This window comes from Canis lupus, chromosome 15, assembly GCF_003254725.2.
Source record: "Canis lupus dingo isolate Sandy chromosome 15, ASM325472v2, whole genome shotgun sequence".
Classification (NCBI taxonomy): Eukaryota; Metazoa; Chordata; class Mammalia; order Carnivora; family Canidae; genus Canis; species Canis lupus.
This window is the reverse complement of record NC_064257.1, coordinates 50,791,660-50,817,056: the sequence shown is the minus strand read 5'-3', so window position 1 is coordinate 50,817,056 and position 25,397 is coordinate 50,791,660. Positions and strand designations below refer to the sequence as shown.

General features: G+C 38.3%; 1 protein-coding gene across 15 annotated transcripts in view; it reads right to left on the bottom strand.

Annotated features, from left to right (window-relative positions):
- The window catches only part of ARFIP1 (ADP ribosylation factor interacting protein 1), a 131,516-nt gene that overhangs the window by 2,801 nt on the left and 103,318 nt on the right, over nucleotides 1–25,397 (bottom strand). The window contains exon 8 of one of the 15 annotated variants that reach the window (XR_003133338.2): nucleotides 25,157–25,379. The exons of the other annotated variants lie outside the window; for them this stretch is intronic. The gene's annotated coding sequence lies outside the window, so the exon portion shown is untranslated. The remainder of the gene's footprint in view (nucleotides 1–25,156; nucleotides 25,380–25,397) is intronic. 15 annotated transcript variants of the gene reach the window in all.

Below are 25,397 nucleotides of genomic sequence, written 5' to 3'. Positions count from 1 at the left end.
AGCAGGCTCCATGCACCGGGAGCCCGATGTGGGATTCGATCCCAGGTCTCCAGGATCGCGCCCTGGGCCAAAGGCAGGCGCCAAACCGCTGCGCCACCCAGGGATCCCTCATTCATTTTATTATATACATGTGAACACACAGTCTCTCTAGCCTTTTCTCCATTCATCCACCTCTAAAGGAAACAACACAAACATTTATACTGGATATTTTTTATTTGTAAAGTCTTTATTTTAAAATTTAAAATATTATAAAAATAACACACACTCCAGGATTACAAAGTAAAACCTCCTGATCCATACTTTTTGCACTTATCCCCTCCCTGGCCACCGAAAATCACTACTAACATTTTATTGTGTTTCCTTTGAGAATTTTTCTGGGCATATACATAATATTTAAAAACACAAAGGGACTACACTAAGCATACTTCCAGTAATGCTGTTTTCTCAAAATATCTTAGATATTTTTTATTCCATTCATTTATTCATTCAACTAGTATTAAGTACCTTCTATGTGCCACACACTGTTCTAGGTTTTAGGAAAATAGGAACAAATCCCTTCCCTCATGAGCTTCTATCCTTAGGGGGTGGGGAAAGAGAGAAGGGAGGCCAGAAATAAAAATAAATATTGACATCCCAGGAAATTAGTATCTTAAGCCTTGAGAAGAGGTTGGGCTAATTCACAGACCTTTAGGGCATCTGACATTGCTGATTTACCTAAACGTTGTTTAAAACAAAAGAAACTTTTTCTTGTCTTCTAATAAAGATTAAAAAAAAAATTCTAGCAGGGATATTCTAGTAGGGTTTAAGAGGACCACATAGCATGAAAACTAAAAAATGTCTGTATAAACCAAAAGAGGTATATCTTGAATTTACCTGGCCAGACATTTAAGGCGCGCAACCTTTCTAAATGAAAATCTTTGGTACCAGGTGCAATAAGGACAACCATGAAACATTAAACACCATGTGTTAGGCACTATAAATAGGGATATAAGAATACAAACCACAGGGCAGCAGAAAATGACAGTATAAATGAGCAGCCAAAGTTTACTAGAAATGAGTAACGGTTTTAGAAAGTGAAAAGGAGGAAAATCAAAAGGGGGAGGACAGGCTTATTAGAAAGAGGTAGGGTAAGCTGGGTGATAAAGAAAATAAAGAAAGTACTCGGGGAGGTTGGGAGTTAGGGGTGGTTGCGAGATGAAAGAAATGGAGAGGAAAAGCAGTTAGGGAACAGAGATTCAAACACGAGACGCATATGCTACTAATTAGGCCCAAGATCTAACTGCATTTTTGGAGTAAATGTAATACAGTATCTCTCCAGACTTTTACTTCCAATGTTCTAGGAAGACCTAACAATTGCATTAGGCATAGTTTGATACTGGTCACAGCAATTGCCAGAAAGAGCTTTGGAATCAGGAGGCATGCATGCCAATCTTAGTTGTACCACTTCCCAGTTTTCTTTGTGATATCAGGTACAGGTTACTTCTAACTTCACGGGCCAAGGTCTTTATCTGTTTATCAGGGATGCCATTACCAAACTGAATATGTAGTATCATTGTAAGGGTTAAGTGAAATGAGATACTACCTTGCACACTGTCTGACACAGAGTAAGTACTCATTCAATTTCAGTGGAATCTAAGTTTACCTGTTGGACAGTCAAACCACACTGACTTTTCTTGGTAAAATAAAATTTCATTTATTTAGAAAATGATTTGGAACTTATAAGAAGAGATAATGTGATTTATAATAACAAATACATGCTTGGTCTTTGTCCTCATTTCTGGCACAAAGCACCTAAAACCCTTGCAATTTCCTAAGTGACCAATGAAGGGGGTACCTTTTGTTATCATATTTAGCGTCTTGTCCTGTTTTTTTTTTTTTTTTTTTTAAAGATTTTATTTATTCATGATAGTCACACAGAGAGAGACAGAGAGGCAGAGACACAGGCAGAGGGAGAAGCAGGCTCCATGCACCGGGAGCCCGACATGGGATTCGATCCTGGGTCTCCAGGATTGCGCCCTGGGCCAAAGGCAGGCGCCAAACTGCTGCGCCATCCAGGGATCCCCGCTGCGCCACCCAGGGATCCCTTGTCCTGTTCTTGAAATAGCCCTAGCCCTATACAAGTGAAATGACTTCTGTTCATAAAAAGCTCTTTTCAACCACACCTGACTTTATGTTAATGAGATTTTTGGAAAGTTCCTAGAAAACCAGGAGTAAGAGCTAGTCAGGGGAACAAAACTGTGATTACAGGGTGGGAATTTCAAGCTCCACCTGTCAACCTCTGGGGAGGAAATAGTGGCTGCAGGTTGAATAATTCACCATGGGCCAATGATTTCATCAATGATGCCTATGTAATGAAGCCTCCTAAAAACCTGTGAAGTACAAGATTTGGAGAGCTCCTGGGTTGGTGAATGCATCCACATGCTAGCAAAGCGGAGTATCCCAACTTCATGGGGACAGAGGCTCTTCTGCTCAAGAACTTTACAGACCTTGACCCCTACGCACTTCTTCATCTGGTTGTTGATTTGTGTCCTCCAACAGTCCTTGTAATAAACTGGTGAGCTAGTAAGTGAACGGTTTTCCTGAGTTCTATGAGACACTCCAGCATGCAATCCAAGTTGAGGAGGGCGTTGTGCTAACCTTCCATGTATGGTCAGAAGCACAGGTGACAACCTGACTTGTGATTGATGTCAGAAGGTGCAGAGGGTGGGGGCAGTGTCAGAACTGAACTGAATTGTAGAATACCCAGCTGGTGTCCAGGATCAAGAACCAGTTGGTGTGGGAAAAACTCCACACATCTGGTGTCAGGAGTGTTTGAAAAGTACTGAGTGTAAAAGAAGAGACAGTTTTCTCCTTTTCAAAGGCAGAAATTGCTGTGAAGTTTACCTTAGCACAATGAAAAAAAAAGGTGTGTGCTAAGCAAATAAACTGTGTTGAAAAGATGCAGGGGTACAGGTGGCTTATCAACACTGACTGCCTTCACAGGGCCTTAAATCCAAGGGCAGAAGACAGCCTGGGATGCTGCAGAAGGAATTCCTCTGCTTGACAGATCACCTCAGAGGAACTTTTTCTTTTTTTTTAAGATTTTATTTTTAAGTAATTTCTATACCCAACATGAGGCTTGAACTTACAACCCTGAGATCAAGAGTCGCATGCTTCGACTGAGCCAGCCAGGCTCCGCAACTAAGAACTTTTAAGCATCGCTTTATAACCTCATGATTCTCTGCTTCTAAAATAAACACATTTTTCAAGCACCAGAGAGGCACTTCCTCCAATTATTCACTGATTAGCACCATTCAAGTTAGTAGTATCACATATAAAATTTGTTCAAAACATTTTTTTTTAAGATTTTATTTATTCATGAGAGACACACAGAGAGACAGACAGAGAGAGAGAGACAGAGAGAGAAGCAGGCTCCATTCAGGGAGTCTGACTTGGGACTCGATCCCAGGTCTCCAGGATCATGCCCTGGGCTGAAGGCGGCGCTAAACCGCTACGCCACCGCGGCTGCCCTGTTCAAAACATTCTTAATACAGACTTCTACTAATTCATATTGACCTTTCTCTATGTCTAGACAGAAAAGTTTTACATTGCAATCACTTTCAAAACAAGCTTTAAAATGAAACACTGACATTCTGCCTTAGTATCTACTAAGAAAAGGTCAGATTATTTTAATTAAGGTTATAACCCGGGTTCACCTTACATGAGTGGAGTTTGATTTCAGGACCAAATCTTTCTTTAAAAAAAAAAAAAATTATTTATTGGGCATCCTGGTAGCTCAGCGGTTTAGCTAAGCCGCTGTCGGGGTCCCTGCATGGAGCCTGCTTCTGCCTCTGCCTGTGTCTTTGTCTCTCTCTTTCTGTGTGTGTTTCTCATGAATAAATAAATCTTTAAAAAAATAAAGTTTTATTTATTTCAGTAACCTCTATACCCAATGTGGGCTCACAACTCTGAGATCAAAGTCCTATGCTCTTCTGACTGAGCCAGCCAGGTGCCCCCACAGATCTCTTTCTTGCAATATACTGGTCAATTAAAATTATAATTAGCAAAAAAGAAGTAAAATAAAACACTGCGAGTTAGCTTTCATTTGATTCCTATTTATGTAAAAGTGTTTTCTGAAACTGAGCTCTTCTCAGTCACCTGTATCTGTGTGACTGAGTTTGAGAACTTCTGGAGTTCTGGCTGTCAGGGATTGGTCAAAGGACTGGTCAGAGAGCAGTATATTTTGACAGAGGGTGGAAAAGTTCCCAGATGACCTTAGGGAGGAAAGAACTTTTCAAGATAAAACTTCTTAAGGGAAAAGATTGAGAAATAATTAACTTCATTAAAATTTAGAGTTTCTATTCATCCAAAGATAGTGAAACACTGAGGAAACATATCTGCATTACATGTACTGACAAAGGGTATGTATCTGGAAAATGTGAAGAACTCCAACAAACCAGAAGCAATCCAGTTAAAAAGAGCAAATAACATGGATAGGTATTTCACAGAGGAGGAAACAGGAATGGCCAATTAAATCTGAAAAGATAGGCTGCCTTATTAGAAAACAGGAAAATGCAAATTAAAACTAACTTGATGAAAGCAGACTTCAACTACCTCCATTGTGACCTCAAAATTTCTCATTGATTAAGTTCTTTCAGGGCTTATCTCTTAACTCAGGCAAAATACCCTGTGGGGCAAAGCATCCCGTGATGGAACCGAAACTACCCCTCAGGCAAAAAGGACTGCAACATCCAGCAACATCCCACGTGACTGACCCCAAGACAATGATTGACTTGACCTTTACTGCCCACTGGCACGTACCCACCCAACCTCTGTCCCACATCTTCCTTATATAAAACCGAGAAGTATTTTCAGCACTTTGGAGACAGTCTTTGAGATGTTTTCTCCTGGTGTTGGCCTCAGTGAAATAAATTCTTTTCTTCTTTCACCATTACTTGTCTCTATGCCTTTGCATTTCTTGCAGCTCTCCGCCCTGGCTATAATGGGATGCCATTTTATATCCTCTACATTAAGAAAACTTATAACAATTAAAACTCTTGTGCACTGTTGATTGTTGTATACATTTGTACAAGTATGTTTGAAAATGATTTGGCATTAATCAATAAAATGAAGGATGCATATACGTCACTGAACAGCATCTTGACTCCTAAAAATACACCAGAGAAACTTGCACGTGTGTTTTATGCGACAGGTACAATTACGTTAATAGCAGAACTGTTTCTAGCATTAAAAAACAAGGAAACTGGTGGCCCAGTGGTTGAGCGCCTGACTTTGGCTCAGGGCGTGATCCCGGAGTCACAGGATTGAGTCCCATATTGGGCTCCCTGCATGGAGCCTGCTTCTCCCTCTGCTTAGGTTTCTGCTTCTTGCTCTGTGTCTCTCATGAATAAATAAATAAAATATTAGAAAAAAAATACAAAAAAACAAACAAACAAGGAAACAACCCAAAACTTGTATTTACAGGAGAATGTATAAATAAACTGCACCTCTTCACACAATGGGGATATTATATAGGAGTGAGAATAAATGAATTGCAGCTGCATGCGTCAACATGGATGAATGTTAGGAACATCAGAGCAAAGCAGCAACCTGCAGAATAACACCCGCCATAGGATTCCATTTATATAAAGTTCAAAACTATGCCTGAGTGAATACATTCACATGTGACAAAACTATAAAGAAAACCAACAGGAACCAATAAACACAATTCAGAATAGGAGTTCTGCAGGGAGAAGAGGGAGGATGAGGTGAGGGAAAGCACAGAGGAGGCTTCAAAAATACTGATGGTTTTGTTTTTTAACCTGGGTGGTGGGAACATGGCTATTTTTTGTTGTCGTTATGCTTTATATTTTGCCTCTGTGTTAAACATTCTTTTGAATATACTTAACAGTTTTACATTATTAAAAAAGGAAAGGTTATGAAAGATAAGCCTGTCTATATCATAACTTCGTTGAGGATCTGCATTATTCAGTGTTCTAATGAACTACAGCTATCCCCACTTTACATTCTGAGAAAAAAAAAATACCAGACCTAAAATGTTACTTACATTCATTTATTCAATAAATACTACCAAGGGTCTGCTGGTGTCAGGCACTAGTCTAGAGGCTGCAATGCAAGCAATCAACAAAAAGACAACTCTGCTCTCAAGAAGCTTATGTTCTATTGAGAGAAGAAAGATAAACAAGGTAAGTGAAACATACAGTATGTTAGATGATGGCATGTTTTACACAGAAAAATTAAGCAGTAATGGGGAATATGGGATTCATATACAGGAGAGGGCATGGTCTAGCCTTGGTTTAAGGTGACATGTAAATAAAGACCCAAAATAAGTGAGGGAATGAGCTTTAAAGATGCTTTAAGTTTTCCAGTGAGGTTGGAAGAAAAATATTCTAGATGGAGGAAACAGCCAAGTACAAGAGTCCTGAGGTGGGTGCTGTGCTTGGTGTGTTCGAGAAAAGGCAAGGAGGCCAATGTGGCTGGGGCAGAGTCGTAGGGGTCTGGTACAAGATGTGGTCAGACAGGTAATGGGGGGCTAGAGGATGCAGGACTTCAGATATCATCACAGAGACTGGGGTTTACATTTCTTAGTGAGAAGAGAAGGCACAGGAAGATCCTGAACAGAAAAATGACAATATCTGATTTACTTTCATAAACATGCAAGGGTAGAAGTAGGGAGACCTATTAGAATACCACGGTGAGAAGCCAGTGAGATACTGGTGGCCTGGATGAGATACTGGTGGTAACAGAGGAGGTGGTGAGAGGATGCAGCATCCTCAACAGACTGTGAAGGTGGAGCCCACAGACCAAGCTGTGGGCATGAGAGATCAAGAACAAGGATGCCAAGACTTCTGCCCTGAGCAACTGAAAGCATGAAGCTACCATACACTGATACGGCAAAGGCTGTGAGAGGGTGTCAAGTGCAGAGGGAAAGGACATCATCGAGAGCTCGGTATGGGCCAGATGTGGCATGGCTTGCAGGCAGACACATAGAAACGCTGAGTAAGTATTTTTGAGACTGGGCAGATTTCAGGATAGCAGTATAGTAAAGAAACGGAGTCAGATACAATTTTTATGGTTCCTTTCTTCTAAAATTTGAGAAACTTGCTTTCTAAATATAGGTGTATATATATATATTTGGAAACTCAAATGGCTCTTAAAAAGCTTTTCAGTTGGTAAGGCTTTCAATAGAAAAACATTGATTCTATTTATTATTAAGGACAAAAACTAGCTTCTCTTTTAGAAATTTGTGAAATTCAACTGGAAGTTTATGTACAAGTTCATGAACCAGCCCATTAACTAAATACTCCCTACTTAGAGGTATTTTTAAAAAAAGATTATTTATTTGAGAGAGAGAGAGAGAGAGAGAGAGCAAGCATACACAAGCAGGGGGAGTGCAGGCAGAGGAAGAGGGAGAAGCAGGTTCCCCATGGAGCAGGGAGGCTGATGCAGGACTTGATCCCAGGACCCAGGAATTATGACCTAAGTTGAAGGCAGATGCATAACTGACTGAGCTATCCAAGTGCCCCTATAGGTTTTTTTGTTTTTGTTTTTGTTTTGTTTTTAAGGCTTTTGCACTAGTAACATACCTAGGTCACAAAGTAATTTTCCACTTGGTCCTGCTAAGCATGAGTTAGCCTTTCTTGTTTTTTATTTTTTAAATTCTGGATGATCCTTGGCTCCTGGAATTACAGAGCAACTAGGGGGTTTCTGTATTTTTATTTTTATTTATTTATTTTTATTAAAGATTTTTATTTATTTATTCATGACAGACACACACAGAGAAAGGCAGAGACATAGGCAGAGGGAGAAGCAGACTCCATGCAGGGAGCTCAATGTGAGACTCAATCCCAGGACCCCGGGATCATGACCTGAGCTGAAGGCAGACACCCAATTGACTGAGCCACCCAGGCGCCCCTGGGTCATAAGAATTTTTGACCTGCATTTCAATCCCCAATGTTTCAGAATGAAAGGACGAGAGGGGGAACACAACTCTGATTCTGTTACAACAGTCTAAAAGTTATAGCCAGAAAACAAGTGGGAAAAGCATCACACCACTTTTAGCTAACCCTACAAATGTCAACACAAATGTCACATATGTCAACTGAAGAGTAGTTTTTCACCCCCTTGAGGTAGCTGACAAACCCAACACAGAGACACACATCTTCTTGTAGCTAAGGTAGGTTGGTAGCCCACTAACAAAGCCTCAAGCTCAGTGCACTACCTGTATGCTAAATGTTCCCCAACCCTGATCAAATTTAACCCATGGGAAATCAAGGAAAGGGGGTGCTTTTTAAGACTGAATTTTAGTTTTCACAGCAAAATGACACAATACCCATTTTCACAAAAACATTCTTACAGTAATTGTGAGAAGGTTGATGTGTAAGCCTTTAAAAGTATATACACACTTCAGAGTATATATTTCTTCTGGTATAGAGAGAGCCTTTGGGGATTCACAGCTTTTCAATTATAATTATGGAAATAAAGTATACAATTTCGTTATTTTAATCTCAGAAGCCTTTTTATGCCAAAATAGATAACCTTATTTTAAGATCTTTTTTTTTTTTTTTTTTTTTTTTTAATTTGTGAGAGACAGAGAACACGAGCAGGGGGGAGGGATATAGAGAGAAGCAGACTACCCACTGAGCAGGGAGCCCGATGCGGGGATCAATCCCAGTACTCTGGGATCATGGACTGAGCCAAAGGCACACACTCAACCACTGAGCTACCCAGGACTCCCCTGAGCCATCCAGGCATCCCTAGCCATTAGGATGTTTAAGAACAATTAAGTAACATTAGAAAAACAGTTGCAAATCCAATTTTATTTTTATTTTTTGCAAATCCGATTTTTTTTTTTTTTTAATTTTTATTTATTTATGACAGTCACACAGAGAGAGAGAGAGAGGCAGAGACACAGGCAGAGGGAGAAGCAGGCTCCATGCACCGGGAGCCCGACGTGGGATTCGATCCTGGGTCTCCAGGATCGCGCCCTGGGCCAAAGGCAGGCGCCAAGCCGCTGCGCCACCCGGGGTTCCCGCAAATCCAATTTTAAAGATAACTAATTTTGTAATCTTGGTAATGACTCTGCTGTTGTCACTATAGAGAAGTAGTTTTAATGAGACTTAAAAGTGTTAGTTTAAGTCACTTGGCTTATTTATCGGGTTCACTTTACTAGATTACTTGGCCTTGTGAAGGTCAATCTAGGAAAGATTCTGGTTTCTCAAACAAAATTGGCTTAGGAAGAGAGATGAAAAAAGTAAGGTGGGGGAATGGTCAGACTGTACTTTTAGAAGACGGTGAAAAAAGCCAAAAATGTTTGAGGAAATTATACTTTTTCAACTTCCATTTGTTTATATTTATACAATCAGATAATGAGAAATGATAATAAGCACACACGGAATTAAAAAAAAACCAGCCGGGCAGCCCCAGTGGCGCAGTGGTTTAGTGCCACCTGCAGTCCAGGGCCTGATCCTGGAGACCCGGGATCGAGTCCCCGTCGGGTTCCCTGTGTGGAGCCTGCTTCTCCCTCTGCCTTTCTATCGCTCGCTCTGTATCTCTCATGAGTAAGTAAAATAAAATCTTAAAAAAAAAAACAAAAACAAAAACAAAAAAACAGCCAAACATTTTTGGTAGATTATTCTTTGATATGGTAGGTGACACTCATTTTTATGAAGCACTTTTTTTTTTTAAGATTTTATTTATTTATTTGAGAGAGAGAAAGCACGAAGGAGGGGGGTGCAGAGGAAGATGGATAAGCAGGCTCTCTCCACTGAAATCATGATCTGAACCTAAGGCAGAGGTTTTAATGGACTGAGCCACCCAGGAGCCCTAGGAAGCACTTTCTATGTGACAGAGAATATGTTACCCTTATATCTTCTTTGCAGGGCTTCTGTTCTTTCTGTGTTGCGGTTAATAAAATACTCAGAAAGTTACTTGCCTAAGGTTAGATAGGAAGCAGATGGGCTGGGATGTGGAATGTCTTATCCCAAGACAGGTCCACGTTCTTTCACCTCACCTTTTCTAACCTCTTTATTCATAAGACAATACACATTTTGGAAAGCTTTTAAATGAAGTTTGAAACAAACAGAAAAAAGGTATGGAGGAACACTGGAAGGGTAGAAATGTACAGAAGATGTGCTTCAGCCACCTTCCTAATTTTGTTGTTGGCTCTAATGTTACATTTAAATATCCTTGGGACAAGGATCTAACACAACGGTTGGAGCAGATAAGAGAAATAAAAGTTAATTCTTTTAAAAATAATCCAATATTAAACTTTGAAACATTCTTTCCATACTTAGAGCCAGTAAAAAAATCTATATTGAACTATTTACGTATGTCCTAACTTAGAAAAGATTTATAGTGGTTATAAGGATAAGTGAAACACAACAGAAAAGCAGAGATTTAAAAAAGGAGCAAAAGAAGATAGAGATAACAACTCCAGGCAGAAATGGGATGATGACAAATTTGACAAATTTTCAAAACCTAACATCAGAAACAATTACAGCAATTTAGAAATACACTAAATCATTGTGAACTCAATTACAAAGAACTTTCATAAAGATCTGCCAAACAATGAGCAACCCAGTTCAGACATAAGCAAAACCACTACAGCAACATCTGGTGAATGACCTAAAATATGCCATACAATACTTTAATTGTTAAAGGGCAAAACAAACTTCAACACTGACTACTAAGGCAGAGACAAGCTGAGGTTTTTTTTTTTTTTTTTTTCAAGCTGAGGTTTTAAATAGAAACTGGGTAAGAGAAATTTAAAAGCAGGACTGAGAGCTTATGCCAGGGGATTACACTGAAAACTTTTCTCCTGCCTACACAGCATATATCAATAGAAGATAAATACCATTTACAAGGTTTACTGACTGAAAAATTTAAAGTATTACTTCATAGGCATCAAAACCATAAAAGGCACTTTATTTCTATCAAATGAACTTTTCTTCCAAATCAAATTTAGATTAATTACATACTTTCTTTTAAAAAAAATATTTATTTATTTATTTTAGCAGGGTAGGGGCAGAGGGAGAGGGAGGATCTCTAGCAGACTTCCCGCTGAGCACAGTGCCTGACTTGGGCTCAATCCCAGGACCCTGAGGTCATGACCTGAGCCAAATGACCAATGACCTGAGCCAAATGACCTGAGCCAAAAGAGTCAGATGCTCGGGATCCCTGGGTGGCGCAGCGGTTTGGCGTCTGCCTTTGGCCCAGAGCGCAATCCTGGAGACCCGGGATCGAATCCCACATCGGGCTCCCTGCATGGAGCCTGCTTCTCCCTCTGCCTATGTCTCTGCCTCTCTCTCTCTCTGTGTGACTATCATGAATAAATAAATAAAATCTTAAAAAAAAAAAAAAGAGAGTCAGATGCTCAACCAACTGAGCCATGGAGGTGCCCCAGATTACTTACACACGTTTTTATCAGAGACACTGAAGTGATTAAAAAAGAGGCAATTTCTAGTTCAAATAAAAGTTACTAGTTTTAATATATTTATAATAAGTTTCTTCAAAGCAATTATTGGCTCTCCCAATAATTCTATAAAATAAGGGTTTATATTAAGTGAACAATATTGGGGTAGTAGCTTGGCTTAAACATGTGAGGAAAAACTGAAGCAAAATCATTCTTTTTAAAAAATATTTTACTTTTAAGTAATCTTTACACCCAATGTGGGGTTTGAACTTATAACCCCAAGATCAATAGTCACATGCTCCACCAACTGAGCCAGTCAGATGCCCTTAAAATCATCCTTTAGTAAGAAGTCTCCAACCACTAACAGGTAAAGAATTAACTCCTTTCTTTACCCCCAATTATTTAAAAATGTATAATTATATACTTTCTCTGCCCATCATTGATTTTTTTTTCAGTAAGAAACCAGAAAAATAACAAACAGAAAAGTGTATCTGTCTTGGCTTTTTATTAGGTTTGTGAAGTATAATTTTATTACTTTGTAATAGCTTTGGAAATGCCTGTCATGTCAAAGCAATTATCAGCTGAGAAAAAGGCACTATCAAAAATATGGGTGTGGGCATTGGGAAGGGAGCAAGAGAAGGAAAGACAAATACGAACTACAAGTGGAGGTGGAAGAACAGATTTTATTTTTCTGACTCATTGGGATAGGTTTCAATAAATCATGGACAAGCAGGTTAAAAAAAAAAGGTTCTGAGAGGGAAAAAAGGGCAGTCCTGTTTTGAAAAGCAGATAACTGATGAAACACAAGCTCTAGGGATGATAGGTTTCAGACCTGTGCTAAGGTCCTACAATTCTTTATCTAATAGTTCAGTAAAATGTTCAATGCACAGGTTTTCTTCCTCTATATACAGATTACTCAAAGATCAGTGTCCGCCAATTTACTTACTGGAGAAAGGGAATGTTCTACAGATACGTATCCATAGAGCTAACCTCTAGGGAAAAAAACCAGACTAATATACATTCATAGCACAGTATGCTAGGTATGTGCTTTACTGGAGAAAGCTCTGGGTAGGAGGGTAATACACAAAGGGGAAGAAATAAACTTTCAAGTTGCTAGGGGTCATATTATGTACCATAAATCATTCAAGATAACATTTGAGCTCCTAGATAAAAATTTATTTAGGTACAGGGATACCCAGGTAGTACAGTGAGTTAAGTGTTCTGACTCTTAGTTTTGGCTCAGGTTGTGATCTCAGGGTCCTGAGATCAAGCCGAGTTGAGTCTGTGCTCAGTGTAGAGTCTGCTTAAGACTCTTTCTCCTCCTCCTTTTGCCCCTTCCCCTCATGCTCTTTCTCAAATAAATATGTAAAATCTTTAAAGAAATAAAATAAAAAATTAATTTTGGTGCAGAAGAGTAGTTAAGGAACTGAATATTTCTTTTCATCTATTAGGTAACTCTGTTTTCACTGGCCTTTGGACACCAGGCAACAAAAACCTACAGTTATACCAATGCCCTGTTCACACTCATCTTTACATTGATAAAATAGTTTTCTGTCAAAGTATGGTTTTTGTATTGTACCTTGGAAAACTAACTTTTTTCTTTAAGATTAAGAATTCAATCTCTTATACAACTTAAAAAAAAATTCTGGTTCTGTGTACCTAAGAACTGATTATAAACTTTAATAGAAAAGCTTTATCAAAATTTGTTATGATAGAACCATTATTTTTCTTTTAAAAAAAATCCATACACAGTTATACTACACTTTTAAAAGAACAGAACATTTAATAAAACTTTACAGATAACTTAAACATACATTCCAGGGTTTCTTTCCTTTTTTAAAGATTTATTTATTTGAGTGAGGTGTGAGTGAGTGCACAGTGGAGGGGCGGGGAGAAGGTGTGGGTAGAGAATCTCAAGCAGCTTCCCTGCTAAGTGTGAAGCTGGAGGCAGAGCTGGATCCCACAACTCTAGATCATGGCCTGAGCCTAAATCAAAAGTCAGGAGCTCAACCAACTGAGCCATCCAGGTACCCCTATGTTCCTGGGTTTCTTCAAGAATTTTTTTTCTGGGACAACTGGGTGGCTCAGCGGTGAGTGTGTGCCTTTAGCTCAGGTCGTGATCCTGGGATCGAGTCCTACATCGGGCTCCCTGTGGGGAGCCTGCTTCTCTCTCTCCCTATGTCTCTGCCTCTCTCTCTCTGTGTCTCTCATGAATAAATAAATAAAATCTTAAAAAAAAAAAAAAGATTTTTTTCCCCTGTTCTTTCCCACCAATGCTCACATTACTCATTCTGTTCAAGTCATGCCACCTGGCCTAGCAGGTACTTCCAAGAATCCACACTACACACTAATGTTCTTCTTCAAATTCTTTCTTTTTTCTCATGTTGAACTCAGCATTTTGTATATAACAGATTTTACTAAATATCATCCATTAGACTGTATACTGCTTATTAGCAAGAAGTCTGTCACAACCCTTACACAGTATTTCTTTAGGATTAGGCATTATAATAGCACAAAACAAGCCCAAAACAGTAAGTTTTTTAACTTACTGAATCATTTTTGAAAAGTGCATTTTTTGAAAATTTATTTATTTATTTTTTTTTTTTTTAAAGATTTTATTTATTTATTCATGATAGTTACACAGAGAGAGACAGAGAGGCAGAGACACAGGCAGAGGGAGAAGCAGGCTCCATGCAGGGAGCCCGACGTGGGATTCGATCCCAGGCCTCCAGGATCGCGCCCCGGGCCAAAGGCAGGCGCCAAACCGCTGCGCCACCCAGGGATCCCCATTTTTTGAAAATTTAAAGGAAGAAATAGATAGAAGAAAGCCAGAATGTTTTGAAGTATAAGAGGAATAAGGAATAAATCTAGGGGCGCCTGGGTGGCTCAGTTAAGTGGCAAACTCTTGATTTAGGCTCAGATCATGATCTCAGGGTGCTGCTTGAGTCTCTCCCTCTCGCCACACCCCACCCCCTGTTCACTCTCTTAAGAAAAAAAAAGTGTGATGTTTAAAGGAAAAAACCTAGTTATCAAATGATTTTTTTAATCTAACAAAGCAAATGAATCATGGAAGGAATATGGTCAAAACCAAAGTGTTGAGTCATTATTAAGAGGACTTAAAGTAAAGGTTAAAAAGAACAATGCAAAATCAAATTCTTAAATACTGCTAGTGTCTTCTGCAATTTTACTCAGAAACACCAATTAAAGGTTTATTTTTAAGTAAATCAAAGAGACTCTTAACTACTGAGAACTAAAAAAAAAGTACAGAAATGCCACTGCCACCAAAACCAGTGCAGATTACTTCTGATCTGTTTGAATCTTAAATTGACCGAACAATCCACTCCCTTCTAACACACACAGAAGAAAAATGAAACACAAACTCTGTCCTCCAAATGAACTGATCATTTCTGACCAAAAGGGTCTGAAAACATAAATATCTTATAATTGCCAAAGAGAGAGAACCAAATTAAATAAAAACAGCAGTTCATGATTATAAAGCTATCCCTTCTGGAAGGCTTTTAAGTTTTGTGTACAGAATACTTTCTTCACAAAAACTGGATGCTGGAAAATCTCAGCACAACTGACAGAGAGACTACATGACAGAGAGACTAGGTGTGCTTTTTCTCTTGCATTCACCAGTTGATGATTACAAATTTCAGACTGATTCTGGATAGGTATGCTTTAGATGATGCTAATCAAAAGCAACCCACAACTCACAATTCTTTTTGGTTGCACGGTTTATATAAAGATAGTTAACTTCTGCCTCTTTTCTTTTTTTTTTTTTTTTAAGATTTATTTATTTATTCATGATAGACACAGAGAGAGAGAGAGAGGCAGAGACACAGGCAGAGGGAGAAGCAGGCTCCATGCCCGGAGCCCGACGTGGGACCAGATCCTGGGACTCCAGGATCATGCCCTGGGCCAAAGGCAGGCGCCAAACCGCTGAGCCACCCAGGGATCCCTTCTGCCTCTTTTCTAAAGAAAGGAGGCAATGCAAACCACAATTTTTTTCTTCCTTTGTGTGGATCTAGCAAAATTTTTAAAGGGATCTGGAAGCCAAACCAGTAACAGCACATGGTACTGTACATGAAAATATTTTCTGATATAAATAAGAAGTACTATATACACCTTTTTTAATCTGTCATATAAGGTAAAGTAGGAACTCCTATCCTGGCAAGTTACCCGTTTTTCTATTCTCTCTAATACAAAATTGATCATTTGATTTTAAGCTAAAATTATAGGCTATATAAATATATATATATTAGACCATGTCTGAAAAATAGAAATCTAGTTGAGTCTCATTTTGGAAAAAGATAAGGTGTATATACTACTTAAAAAACAAACATTTTCTAGCTGTTCTTATTTTCCTTTCTTTTAAAAGTTAAATCTTATCATTTCAATAAGTAGGATCAAAACTGAAAGGATATAGAAAGTATATAATGAGAAATCTCACTTTCACTCCTGTCTCTTACCACTCAGCCCCTTATAGGTAACAGATTTTAATTAATTTAGTTAATTCTTCCAGGTTTTCTTATTAAGCACAAATCTTTATGCTAAAGACTGTACATTCTTATTTCCTTCCTTTCTCACACAAAAGCTATTGTACCACAGACTACTTTGCACCTAGCTCTTTTCAATTAACAGTATATCCTGAGGATCATTCTACCAAGAGCATCCCTATTCTTTTTTTAGCAGTTGCAAAGTAACCCATTCTATAAATGAACCACAGTTTATTCAACTAGTCCTGTAATGATGAGGTGTTGGGTTGTTCCTCATCTTTTGATAGTAAGTGGTGCTATACCGAATAACCTTCTATACATGCCACTTCTTCCTTGTATAGGCCCTACCTACCTGTCCAGCTTCATCTACTAGAGCTGTTCTGCCGCCATCCCCATTATGCTCTGGCCTCACTGACCTTACTGACCTTCAGTTGGCTTTTGCATATTCTATTCCTTCCACTGAAAATCCGCTTCCTCTACATACCTTTAGTCAGCTCCTTTACATCCTTTTTTTTTTTTTAGATTTTATTTATTTATTCATGAGAGACACAGAGACAGAGAGGCAGAGACACAGGCAGAGGGAGAAGCAGGCTCCATGCAAGGAGCCTGATGTGGGACTCGATCCCGGGACTCCAGGATCAGGCCCTGAGCCGAAGGCAGACGCTCAACTCCTGAGCCACCCAGGCGTCCCTCCTTTACATCCTTCTGAAGCTTAGCCCCAATGTCACTTTCTCTAGCCTTCCACAATATGCTACACCAAGTCAAGTCCTCTTTGTATTCTCACATGACTCCTCTATTTCCCCTTTACAACACTTACATAGTTTGTATTTATGTAATTATTTGGTTAATGCCTATTTCTCTTACTTGACCATAAGCTCTATAATGGCAAAGACCCCTATATTTCTACTCTTTAAGCCTGGCACATAAATAGCAACCAATGATATTTGATGAATAAAGGAATGCCAATTATACATCTATCTGCTCTTAGTATTTTATATGTATTCTGTTTTACCTTGTAAGTATTTCTTGACACTTTCAGTTCACTCCACTTTCATTACCACCACGCTGAACAAGCTCTCATCATTTCTTGTCTAAACTACTATATTCACTCTTAGGTTCTAAGATCTATTGTGCCATATTTTAGACTTATCATTTGCCAAGAATTCTTTCAATGGGTCCCTACTGATACTAAAATAAATACTTCCCTCTCAGTGTTCTCTCTGTGCTCAGTCGCACTGATTCTAGTCTTATTTATTCTTTGAATATACCACACCCTCTTCTGTCACAGGGCTGTTACACATGCTGTTTCTTCTACTTGGAATACTCTTTGCTTCTCACTTTACTTAGTTAATGCTCAACATCACTTTCTCCTGGAAGTCTGCCAGGACCACTCCTAACGAACCAGGTACCTCTCCTTGAGAGCACTCGTCAGAGCTAAAATTTTACGTATATGTTTTGGTGTGGTTTGATCAATATTGTTATTTCTATTAGGCTACAAGCTCTTTGAAAAAATTTTTTTTAAAAAACATTTTATTTATTTATTCATTGAGACACAGAGAGAGAGAGAGAGGCAGAGACACAGGCAGAGGGAGAAGCAGGCTCCATGCAGGGAGCCCGATGTGGGACTCAATCCCAAGTCCCCGGGATCACGCCCTGGACTGAAGATGGCGCCAAACCCACTGAGCCACCAGGGCTGCCCAGGCTATAAGCTCTTTGAGGGTAGAATTTGTTTTTGCTTTTGCTCACTGGGTATCACCAATATCCAGAACACTTCCTGGCACATGTATATATCTGATAAAAGTTTTAAATGAATGAAAAAAAGAACAATAACATGAAATTATATGATGAAATAAACTCAGGAATGACATCTGGAAGTAAAGGTGCATGAGTAAGAGAAAAATCTAAATGTAGGTAATCATATTTGGCATAGTGTTAAGGTTGCTTATTATACATACTTACACATTTCAGTCCATAAATGTTTATTTTTTATTTAGAACCAGTAGGGTTCTTTTTCCTGTGAAACTTAATTTCACTTGACCTAGGAGCAAATACCAAGAGAACTGTTGTATCTCCAGTTACAGAAATAAAGATGACAATAAGTCATTAGCATGAATATTTAAAAAGGATCAAGAGTAAGAAGTTATGGGTTTTTTCTTTGGCAATAGAGAAAAAGATTTCAGGAATGTGTGGGCTTGTACATATTAAGTAATAATTAACATGCTTCTTAAAATTTGGCAAGAAATGTCCATTTTTAAAATTCAGAGGTTTACTTCTTTTCCTCTCAAAGAGAAGTTTTAGCAAACAAAGAATATCTTTGCCTTCCAAGTTTTTGCAAACATTTATAGACTATTTTTACAAAAACATACTAGGTTTCAAGTATTTCCAATTACAGTGTGTATTTGCATAGACACTGAATCATCACAACTACATATATAGCTGGCTCATATTACATAAGTATGTTTACTTTGTTTTTGGTGTTTTATTCTCTGTGTATTCCCTCTTTCTCCTGCTTCTGATTTTAGTTCATGGATTTTTCTCTGAAAAGTTAAATTCATTATAAGATACATATGAAATAAGTTTATAACATATTAGAAAAAATAATGTACTAATTATATTAGAAGAGAAGTCCTAATATACAGGAAGATTATTATAGTATGATTAGATATGAAACATGGTGTTGAGTAAAAACAAAAATCTTTTCATCAACCTAAGAGTCAGAAGGACTATGGTTGTTTAAAAAGGTATTCAAATGAAGTATATTAATCAAATAGGTGTCCAGTATAGATTCCAACTATATTAATCAAATATGTGTTCAGGATACATCCCAAGTCTGCTCATCTTTTTGTTTCCACTGCCATCCTTAAGTCACTGAACTATAACAAAGGATAAAACTCTGCATTTAATGGTTATAGCCAATTAGGTGACATCACCTTAAAGTAAGAGTATATTTCATCTTTCTTAAAATAAGAATATAATAAAATTAATAAGATTCACACTTTTTATCTATATCCTAAGCTGCTTTGTTGAATCTTTTTTTTGTTGTTGTTGTTGAATCTTTTGATACATTCATGATTTCCCCCTCAATACATTGGTAGCCCTGAAAAGAGATTTACCACTCCCAAGTTAAATTATAGCTATCTTAAAGGAAATATTAATCTTAAATTACTTTTTTCATGTTTTATGTGATTCTAAGCCATATAAAAAGCTGTTTTTAAAAAGTAAACATCAATTCCTCACACTGATGTGCATATTTTTTCTCTTATATTTTGCTTCCTCTTTCCATGCAATAGTATACACTGCGGACAGCAGTAGCATTTCTGTGACAGTATGCTTTGCCCTCATGAAAGCAAAGAATGAAGTAACCAGGATTTGCCCTTCTATCCTGTTGTGGCTGACTCTATTTCCTTCCATCTCTTTCTCTTCCCTGCAGTGTACCTCTAATTCTGGGAAAAAATGCAAACACACATTTGCTAAAATAGCTACTATATATTTAACACCATTGCTAGGCATCATGAGGGCTGTAAAAGGAGGTACCTTTCTCACAAAGTCTACAAAACATTAGAAATGTCTATTTTCTTCTCCTCACTAAAGTAGTCTTTATTTTGTTTTGAACCATGAAAGGAACAATAAAAGGCAAATAAACTGCCTTAAGTCACAAAATAACTCATGTTACATTACTCAAAGATCTGGAAAAGGAGAAATAATGATGAAAAAAGAAACATTAGAAGAGCCTAATTAACTTTGTCCTTACTGCGATGCAACTCAATTGTTTGGTAAAACAAGAAAGAGAATATCAGAGATTAATAAGAGTTGTTTAGGTTAAAGGTAAACAATATATTTTAGGAGTGGGTGGATGGAAAGTACGGATTTTACATAACAGAAGAGTTCAATTTTCTCCATTAAGAGTAAAGGACAAGAGATACATGCACCTATCACTCAGCATAAATGCAAATACAAACATAGGAATGTGTGTATTTCACATACCTATTTCCTCTATTTTGCCAGAAAGAAGGAAGGCTAGACTAAGGAAATGTAACATTCAATATTCTAAAATATAGCTAAGACTCGACCTTTCAATCCATCTCAAAAAAGATTTTTCTTTTTAAGTTGTAAGAATGAAACAAAACATTCTCACCATGTTTGGCTACAAAAATTTATTACAACAGTCCCGTCACAGGAATGGTTCTTAGACCTTTACTCAGTGATTATTTGCCTTTACTTTATGTACCATTTTAGTTGTTTGATTATCTGACCTCTCATTTTAGAAGAGAAGTGTTGCTATGGAAAGACACTCCAAAAGCCATGAAATAAGAACCCAGAGAAAGTCTCCTTCCCCCTAAAACTGCAAAAACAGTTTTTAAAAAAAGGAGTAGCATTTAGGAAATTGTCAAATTACAAAACAGCACACTCAATAATGTTTCAAATAACTTATGTTTTAAAAAATTTAATATACATAATTTAAGAAATAGGGAAAGTATATTATATTTTGTTAAAATTGAAGTGCTAAGGAGATTATCTGACAACTACGTATAAGAGATATAAAGGTACGAATTCAGTTGTAGTTTAACAAAAGAAAAAAACAGGATTTGAGGCATTTCACACTGTCAAGAAAGCAAACAGGGATGACACAGTTTCTAGGCCTAAAAGCTTGCTTTTTCCTCCCTTTGTTAGAGCTATTAAACAATAAAAGTGTGGGACATCTGGGTGACTCAGTGGTTGAGCGTCTGCCTTTGGCTTAGGACATGATCCCGAGGTCCTGGGATCGAGTCCCATATCAGGCTCCCTGCATGGAACCTGCCTCTCCCTCTGCCTATGTCTCTGCCTCTCTCTTTCTCTGTGTCTGTCTCATGAATAAATTAATAATATCTTTAAAAAACATAAAAATAAAAGGGTAAGAGTAGCTCAACAATAAAAAAAAAAGTTTTCTCATAAATTTTAGTCTTCACCCAAATTACAGCTATTGATTCCTTAAAATAACAGAGATTAATATTCTCTCTTTAAAGTGTTTATTTTTTTAAAGGTTTTATTTATTTATTCATGAGAGACACAGAGAAAGAGAGAGAGGCAGAGACATAGGCAGAGGGAGAAGCAGGCTCCATGCAGGGAGCCCGATGTGGGACTTGATCCCAGGATCACGGGATCACGCCCTGAGCCGAAGGCAGATGCTCAACTGCTGAGCCACCTGGGTGTCCCTCTTTAAAGATTTTATTTTAGACACCTCTGATTACAGAGTTCAAATTAAAACTTAGGTTAATGACAACTGTGGAAAGCTGAAAACAAAGACTACCGGGATGCCTGGCGGCTCAGCGGTTGAGTGTCTGCTTTTGGCTCAGGGCGTGATCCTGGGGTCCTGGGATCGAGTTCCGCATAAGGCTCTCTGCATGGAGCCTGCTTCTCCCTCTGCCTATGTCTCTGCCTCTCTCTCTGTATCTCTCATGAATAAATAAATAAAATCTTAAAGGAAAAAAAAGAGAACAAAGACTACCTTTAGACCCTCTAAAAACATAAATCCTTGAGAATAAAGGCAAATTTTATTTATTTAAACATTTTATTTTATTTATTATTCATGAGAGACATACAGAGAGAGGCAGAGACATTGGCAGAGGGAGAAGCAGGCTCCCTGTGGGGAGCACATGTGGGACTCAATTCCATGATCCTGGGATCACAACCTGAGCCAAAGGCAGATGCTCAACCACTGAGCTACCTAGGTGCCTCTAAAGGCAAATTAAAAAAAAAATTTATAGTAAGAAAGGTCAAAAGAAGATGTGACAACAATTTTACTCTCAAAGGCAATGACTTCCAAGCTTTATCTCTGAAGCCTTGACCCTGTGCATCCAAACTCCAAACTCACATCATTAACTTCCTACCAAGTGTTCCATGTGAATATTTTGACATCGTCTCAAACTAAACACTGGGGTAAATGGAACAAATACCAATCCCTCAACCATTACAAACTTCGGGCCAAACTAGCTTCCTCTGTTGATTTCCAACCCCTGGCACGCAGTCTTGAAATCACTGGTTCTTTCCTTTCTGCTGCTACTGCAACAACCCTGGGTCAGGCTCTTCATCATTACATTCACCTATAAAAGATTCCTACTGCTCTGCGTGCTTCTCTTTTCTTTCTGCCTTTAATCTATAGTACCTGAAGAATATTTTTGAATCATACTTTCTCCCCGTTACTCCTAACTTTACAAATTCTTTAATGCCAACTAGATCAAGCAAGAGTCATCTGACAGACACTGAAACTTTATAGAGATAACCTGGCTGGTCCCTTATTGCTCAGCACGCATCCTTTTTGAGGCCACAATTCAATCTTTATGTGATCAAGGCTCAATACAATATGGCTTCCAATTATCTTTCTGATTCTTCCTTTAAAACATGTCAAGGTTATGTCCCATTACAATAGTCTACTTCTCTACTAAACATCAATATTCCTCTATTCTTACATGCGGGCCACTGCCCTTGCCAAGCAGGTTCTCCTCCCACTTCCTTCAGGCCTGTCTTCCTGATCTTTCATGGCTAGGCTTAAGACCTATCTCATCTATGGATCTTGAAAATTTCTCTTCTGGTCAATTCATTATTCTTACTTACTACTAAGAAAATATTGTTTACCTAGTACCAAATGATATAAACTTAATATTTCAAATTAATATGCTGAAATACAGTTCGTGACTCCTGCCACATCTTTTCTAATGTCAATTTCTTCTCATATCAGCAAAAAAAGACAAAGTAGGCAGGATACAGGTCAAGTTTAAAAGCCACCAGGGGAAGGTGTGAAGGTGATAACTTGTAGAAAACAAACCCATCTCATGCTTTTGTAACTTCCTAAGATCATGAACTTTATTTTCCTTCTCGTTCATCCCTTCACTTAGCAATGGGACTAGCATACAGTAAGAATCCTACAAATACTGGTGAACAGTACTTTACAGAGGACTTTTTCACTCCCTTAACACAAGGCATGATTTATCTTCATTTTCCAGAGAAAAATACAGAGGATTGGAGATTCAACCAAGATAATGAAGTTAGTTAGCAGTTGGCAGAAGTGGGTCTTGGAGCCCAGGTTTTTCACATTCTTAATCTGGAATTTTTTGTAAAGGACACAGTCTACCTTGCCTATTCATTAGCTTATGCTGCTCAATGCTAGAGCAGAGCACAGCGATAAATGAGGGAGAGCAAGGGCGGAGGAGAAAGTACACAATTTCTTTTCTACCTGCTGCCTCTGTACCTCCTTTCTATTTCTCACATTAGCACAATAGCTGTTTTTCAGATACAACACAGGGCTACTTAGGCAGTAATGACACTAGATGTAGACAGGCTCCAAATCATTTCTTCAGTCTATTTTCTTTCTTTCTTTCTTTCTTTTTTTTTTTTTCAGTCTACTTTCTATAGCTCAAATATTGATTTGAGGTTCCCAGAATCTGGAACTTCACCTGGACACATGAAAGGGAAGAGCCTGGGTATGTCATGCAACTCTTCCTAATAAATGAGGAGCAACTTTATAGTGGGCAGATCAGGGAGATAGAGGTCCAAAAGATCAGAAAGGACAGGCAGATATGATCATGAGGTGATATAAAATGAATTCACTCATCTGTGAAATATGGATGATGAGAGTATCTGATGGATAAAGATGTAAGCCTCAAAAGGACAGAGATTTTGTTCTTTTTTGTTCACTGACATATTCCCAGTATATAAAGTATTCAGTAATATTTATTGAAAGAATTAAAGTATGAAGATTGTTGTAGGATTAAGTGAGAGAATATGTAAAATGCATAGTAACTGACAAATAAGAAATACCTTCTCTTATTCATGTTTATATCTGGGTATTTCCTAAGTTTCAAAAGTAGTTATAGCAGGACAAGTAGCAGTCACATGGCCATTGCTTATCCTTGTGTAAATTTCCTTTTTTTTTTTTTTTTAAAGATTTTATTTATTTATTCATGAGAGAGAGACACACACACACAGAGGCAGAGACACAGGCAGAGGGAGAAGAAGCTCCACACACGGAGTCTGACGTGGGACTAGATCCTGGGACTCCAAGACCACGCCCCGGGCCGAAGGCAGATGCTAAACCACTAAGCCATCCAGGGATCCCCAATTTCCTATTTTTATTTAGTTTTGCAAGGACTATATAAGCATAGTGCTTTGGGATACTGATTCTTTCCAAATTATTTTCTCTTCTTTTTTTTCTTTTGGTGGGGAGGGGAAGAGGGAGATGGAGAGAGAGAATCTTTTCTTTTTTAAAGATTTTATTTGTTCATGAGAGAGAGAGAGAGAGAGAGAGAGAGAGGCAGAGACACAGGCAGAGGGAGATGCAGACTCCATGCAGGGAGTCTGACGTGGGACTCGATCCCGGGTCTCCAGGATCATGCCCTAGGCTGAAGGCGGCGCTAAACCGCTGAGCCAACTGGGCAGCCTGGAGAGAGAGAATCTTTTTTTTTTTTTTTTAATTTTTATTTATTTATGATAGTCACAGAGAGAGAAAGAGAGAGAGGCAGAGACACAGGCAGAGGGGAGAAGCAGGCTCCATGCACCGGGAACCCGATGTGGGATTCGATCCCGGGTCTCCGGGATCGCGCCCTGGGCCAAAGGCAGGCGCCAAACCGCTGAGCCACCCAGGGATCCCGAGAGAGAGAATCTTAAACAGATTCAACACCCAGTGCGGAATGCAAACTGGTGCTCCACCTCACCACCCTGACATCATGACCTGAGCTGAAATTAAGAGCCAGATACTTAAACCAACTAAGCTACCTACGTGCCCCTCTCTCTCTCTCTCTCTTTTTTTTTTTTATAAAGACAACATATCATTTAAAATATAGAAAAATATGTAGAAAACAAAAATTACCCATAATATCACTATCCAGAGAATAGCACACAACACCATTAGATTCCCAAAGAACACCATTACCATTTTATAGACTTCCTAAAATCAATTTCTCTATTTGTAGAGGACCTGAATCCCCAAATTAGGTGAATTCCTTTCTTTCATTTCAAGTTAGCTTTAGATAGAGCCTCTCAAATCCTAGCTAGCATACCTCACTTAGCACTATCCTGAGAGTGATTATAGGGGAGTATATGAAAAATATTTTTATATTTAAAAATAAACATCTATATATAAGTATTGATATATTCCTATCTATTAAAATGCTAAGCCATGTAACTGATCTATCCCTCTCTACATATATACCTATAGAGAGATATATCTACATAGATATATATGAATGGACTAAAAGGAATGCCATCTTACGTGCTCAGCTAACGAATGCTGAAAGGCTGCACTGCGTTCTTGTTGGAATGATGCTGGGCAATCTGTCTGATAACTCTGCTGAAGTTTCCTTTACTGCCATTGTAATGGTTTCTGGTGAATACTTTTCACCCACTGTAGCTAAAAAAAGTGAGTGATAGTGCAGGACTTGGTAGATCCCAAGGAATGTGTTATTCTGCAGCTTTTATGGTAGCCAGAAGAGTTTCTAAAAAAATGTTAAGGA